Source organism: Vicia villosa, linkage group LG7, assembly GCF_029867415.1.
Source record: "Vicia villosa cultivar HV-30 ecotype Madison, WI linkage group LG7, Vvil1.0, whole genome shotgun sequence".
Classification (NCBI taxonomy): Eukaryota; Viridiplantae; Streptophyta; class Magnoliopsida; order Fabales; family Fabaceae; genus Vicia; species Vicia villosa.
This window is the reverse complement of record NC_081186.1, coordinates 115734483-115740644: the sequence shown is the minus strand read 5'-3', so window position 1 is coordinate 115740644 and position 6162 is coordinate 115734483.

The window sequence follows — 6162 nt, the reverse complement described above, 5'->3', positions numbered from 1 at the left end:
GTATGCGAGGTAAGGCCTCAGCTGAACTTCTTTTTGACGCAGAACCCGAAAGATTATTGCGAGCACGACTCCGAGAAGTTAAGCGGAAAAGACTGGCATCGAAAGAAGAATCACCTGTAGTTTCAGAATCAGAAGACGAAGAAGTAATATCTATTCAGTCCGAGCAGTCAGATTCTGAGCCTGAAACTATGGCAGCTGATCCACCTCCTCCAGAGAGACTTTTAGGTGATTATGGAAGGGCCAATGCACCGCTTGGAAGAATGACCATAGTAAATCAACCGGTTAACGTGGCACACTTCCAACTACATCCTTCTACTATCCGTCAGCTAGAAAGCAGACCCTTTGCTGGAAGAATCAATGAAGATGCAAATAAGCATTTGCAGAGATTCCTCACCACAACAACATCATTGAAGATAGAGGGCCATTCCGAAGAAGCAAAGAGACTCGTAATGTTTCCTTTTACTTTATCCGAAGATGTGGAAGAGTGGTTTTACTCACTTCCAGCTGGAAGCATCACCACATGGCAACAAATGGAAACCGCCTTTCTTAACGAGTACTTCCCCGCATCAGTTTTTATTCGAAAAAGATATGATATTGTAAACTTCAAGCAGAAAGAAGGGGAATCGTTGGGGGATGCATACAAAAGGTTCAAGAGGTGTTTGGTTGCATGTCCTACTCATAATATGGACCCAACCGAGCAAATGCAAACTTTTGTTAATGGTCTCCGAGTTAAGACAAAACAGCTTATCGATACGGCTGCCGGTGGCTCGACTAATTTTTCAACAGCCACTGGTATCAAGAGAATAATAGAAGCTATTGCCGCTAATGAGCACATCGAGTTATATGACCGTGCAATGAGCCAACCGGAAGGTAAAATTGATTTGAAGCTTGCTGATCAGGTGGTTAAAATGGAAGAACAAATTGCAGCTGAAGTAGAAAGAAGATTGAAGAAAATGAATCTTGGTGAACAGAAAGTAGCACAAGTTGAACCAGCCGCCTCAGTTGTATGTGAAATATGTAGTGGACCGCATTTTGCCATGCATTGTGTGGCAACGCAGGAACAAGTGGAACAGATTCATATGTTGAGGCAAAATAATCCAAACGCCAATACATATAATCCGGGTTGGAAAAATCATCCTAATTTCGCATGGAAGGACCAACAAGGAAACTTTCAAAAGCAAGGACCAACCCAATTTCAATCTCCAGATCAGTCACAACAATACAGACCTCCTCAACAACAACTTCCATATCAGCAACAATTTCAACACCACCCGCAACAGTTCCAATCTCAAGCACCTCAACAATTTCAGCAACAGGCACCGAAGAAGGCAGAATGGGAGATAACTATTGAAAAAATGGCAGCTCAAAACTCTCAATTTCAGGAAGAAACTAGGAGCAGCCTGAGGAACACAGGGGCATCAATCAAAAATCTGGAAATTCAAATGAGTCAGATTGCACAACAAATGACCAACACTCAACCACAGGGCGCTCTACCAAGTGCCACGGTTACAAATCCCAGAGACAACAATCATGTGAACGCTGTGACTACCAGAAGCAATAAATCCAATGACAAACCTGAGAAGAATTCTGATGAAGAGGATATGTTGATTGAAGTGGATGTAGAGATTAAAGAGAATGAGGTTGTAAGTCAAGAGGTCAAGGGGGACGAAAGGGTAGTAAAAGAAAAAATAGTTACACCTAAACCGGCGGTTAAACTCCCTTTCCCCACAAGAAATAAGAAGAAAGAACAACATGAGAAGAATTTTGAGAAGTTCTTGGAGATGTTCAAGAAACTTGAGCTGAACATTCCTTTCTTAGAGGCACTTGAGCAAATGCCAACCTATGCGAAATTCATGAAAGATATCATTTCAAAAAAGCGGACCATCGAGAGTGATCCGATTATTCTAACTGAAACGTGTAGTGCTATTTTGCAGGGAATGAAGATTCCGGTTAAAAAGAAAGATCAAGGTTCAGTAACTATTCCATGCACAATTGGTGATAGGTCTTTCAAGAAAGCTCTGATAGATTTGGGAGCAAGTGTGAGTCTTATGCCATTATCCATTTACAAAAGATTGGGAATCGGTAAAGTACAGGATACACGAATGACACTTCAGTTTGCTGACCAATCGGTTAAAAGACCCTACGGAGTGGTAGAAGACGTGTTGGTGAAAATCGACAAGTTCGTATTTCCGGTAGATTTTGTTATCCTAGAGATGCCCGAAGATGAGGAGATACCAATCATTTTGGGGAGGCCATTTCTAGAGACCGGGAGATGCTTGATCGACATAGAGGAAGGTACAATGACCTTGAAAGTTTATGATGAAGAATTGAAGATTGATGTGTGAAACACTATGAAGTACAAGGATGATGTTGCCACGAGTCAACATATTGAGGTAATTGAACAAATTTGTGATAAAGAAAATTCTTTGACAACACAGAAGTTACCCTTGGAGAGAGTTTTGAGTCTATCAATCTTCGAAGAGGAGGAGGTAATTGATGAAAGAGACAATGAAGTTTTAGCCATGATGGAAACATCATTTGTCAAAAATTCTCGCCACAACCGATGGGAGGAGCTAAGGCAACCATTAGTGGAGGGAAGCAAAGATGAACCAAAGAAGGGGGCTGAACTAAAGCAATTATCGGAGAACCTCAAATACGTCTTTCTAGACACTGAAAGTAAGTGCCCGACTATCATAAGTTCTCACCTAGAATTCCTTCAAGAAGATAAGCTTGTCAAAGTTCTTAAAAAGCATAAAAGTGCTCTTGGATGGTCCATTGAAGATTTGAAGGGAATAAGTCCAACAATTTGCATGCACAAAATCCTAATGGAAGATGATCACAAACCGGTTGTCCAACCACAACGACGACTCAATCCAGCGATGAAGGAAGTGGTTAGAAAGGAAGTTGTAAAACTTTTGGACGCAGTGATGATCTATCCAATATCTGACAGTTCTTGGGTGAGTCCAGTTCATGTGGTACCAAAGAAAGGTGGAACTACAGTGATTAAGAATGAAAAGAATGAGTTGATTCCCACAAGGACAGTTACAGGGTGGAGAGTCTGTATTGACTACCGAAGACTAAATCTGGCAACAAGAAAAGATCACTTCCCGTTGCCGTTCATCGATCAGATGTTAGAAAGGTTAGCGGGTCATGACTACTATTGTTTCCTCGATGGCTACTCGGGGTATAATCAGATAGCTGTTGCACCAGAGGACCAAGAGAAGACCGCTTTTACATGCCCTTTTGGTATTTTTGCCTACAGAAGAATGCCATTCGGGTTATGTAATGCACCGGCCACATTTCAACGATGCATGCAATCCATTTTTTCCGATATGCTTGAGAAGCATATGGAAGTATTCATGGATGACTTCTCGGTTTTTGGTAAGTCTTTTGATAATTGCTTAACTAACCTTGTTCTTGTTTTAGAAAGATGCCAACAGACCAACTTAATCCTCAACTGGGAGAAGTGTTACTTCATGGTGCGTGAAGGTATAGTTTTGGGGCACAAAATTTCTCATAAGGGAATAGAAGTTAACCAAGCCAAGATAGAAGTCATAGCAAAATTGCCTCCTCCCCTGAATGAAAAAGGTATCCGAAGTTTCTTAGGGCATGCGGGTTTCTACCGTAGGTTCATAAGAGATTTCTCAAAAATAGCAAAACCTTTAACTACACTTTTAGTTAAGGACAAAGCTTTTATTTTCGATAAAGAATGTGCCGTAGCATTTATACAATAAAGCAAAAATTAGTATCGGCACCAATTGTTGTAGCCCCGGATTGGTCTCTACCTTTTGAGATCATGTGTGATGCAAGTGATATTGCAGTGGGGGCGGTTCTGGGACAGCGTAGAGAAAAATTGTTACATGTTATTTACTACGATAGTCATGTGTTGAACCCTGCACAGATGAACTATGCAACTACTGAAAAGGAGTTGTTAGCGGTTGTTTATGCCTTTGATAAATTTAGGCAATATCTGTTGGGTTCTAGAGTCATTGTTTATACTGACCATGCTGCCTTGAAGTATCTTTTTGCTAAACAGGACTCTAAGCCGAGACTGCTAAGATGGATCTTACTCCTTCAAGAGTTTGATGTGGAAATTCGTGACAAGAAAGGGTCTGAAAACACTGTGGCCGATCACTTGTCTCGAATGTCACCTATTGAAGAGACAGAAGCTACGCGCCCAATAAAGGATGAGTTTGCAGATGAACATATCCTCGCTGTTATTGGTGTACCTTTGTTCGCCGACTATGCGAACTATTTGGTAGGTGGTATTATCCCTGATGATTTTGACTATAACCGTAGAAAAAAGTTTTTACATGATTGCAGGTTCTACTTGTGGGATGATCCTTTCTTATACAAGAAGGGTCTCGATGGTTTGATTAGAAGATGTGTACCCGAAGAGGAACAACGAGATGTGCTAAAAGCATGCCATGACTCAGAATATGGCGGACATTTCAGTGGTGATAGAACGGCTGCAAAGGTCTTACAATCTGGTTTATATTGGCCCACATTATTCAAAGACGCTCAAAGCATTGTGAAAGAATGCGACAGGTGTCAGAGAACGGGGAATATCTCAAAAAGAAATCAGATGCCTCAAAAGGGTATTCTTGAAGTGGAGTTGTTTGATGTGTGGGGTATTGATTTCATGGGACCTTTTCCACCATCACATGGGAAGAACTACATCCTTGTAGCGGTAGACTACGTCTCTAAATGGGTTGAAGCAGTTGCTCTCCCTACAAATGATGCCAAGGTGGTGGTGAATTTCCTCAAGAACAACATATTCTCCAGATTCGGTGTCCCCCGAACACTCATAAGCGACGAAGGTACTCATTTCTTGAATAAGTTGATAGAGAATCTGCTGAAGAAGTATAATGTGAAGCACAAGATTGCAACAGCTTACCACCCTCAGACTAGTGGTCAGGTAGAGGTATCAAACAGGCAAATCAAGCAGATTCTCGAAAAGACTGTGAGCGCCTCAAGAAAAGATTGGGCTATGAAGCTCGACGATGCTTTATGGGCATACAGGACTGCATTCAAAACACCCATAGGCATATCACCCTATCAGTTGGTTTACGGTAAAGCTTGCCATTTGCCACTCGAGCTTGAACACAAGGCGTTTTGGGCTTCTAAATTCCTCAACTACGATATTGTAAAAGCCGGTGAGTCCCGTATCCTTCAACTACATGAGTTAGAGGAATTTCGAGATCAAGCTTATGAAAATGCAAAGATGTACAAAGAACAAACAAAGAAGTGGCATGATCAAAGAATCATCAAGAAGGACTTTTGGGAAGGACAACTAGTGTTGTTGTTTAACTCGAGGCTGAAGCTGTTTCCTGGAAAATTGAAGTCAAGATGATCAGGGCCGTTTGTTGTGCACAAAGTATTCCCACATGGTGCGATTGAAATTAAAAACCAATCCAATGGGGACATACTCAAAGTAAATGGACAGAGGTTGAAGCCCTATTATGCTGGGCAGGAAGCTGGATCAATTGATCATATGCGTCTCACTTAATGAGGTGGACGTCCGTCGAGCCATGCGACATTAAACGAAGCGCTTAGTGGGAGGCAACCCACTATTTTTGTTATTAACAGTTTTCTTTGTTTATTGTTTTTGTTTTGTAGGTTGTTTTTGAAACACGGCTATCAAGGGGTGAAAAGAGCAGAAAACCCAAAACAGACAAAATTTTCTGAGCACAGTGCCTGACACGGTCTGGCCGTGTTGGCTGACACGGCCGTGTCACACTGATCAAAAATTTTGAAGAAAAAATTGGTTTTCCAGACCCGGACACGGTCTGACCGTGTGAGCTTACACGGCCGTGTCACGCTGGGTATAATTTTTCAGAAATAAGAGTGGATTTCCAGACTCGGACACGGTCTGACCGTGTGTCCTGACACGACCGTGTCAGCGAGTCAGATTTTGAATTTTTTTTTTTACTTGTGGGTCCCGCGCGCCCCACACACCTAAACCCTATTTCTCCCTTCTCTTGCTTCACTTTTTCTCTTTCTTCCTCTTTCTTCCTTCTTCTTCTCCCACAAAAACTTGCCTCCTCCATTAAACCTCCAACATAAACCTTCATCCACCAGTTCAAAAATTCGTTTTTTCCCCACACCCACTTCACAAAAAGTGTTCCACTCGTCACCCTCCATCTACCTACGGTGGCCGTT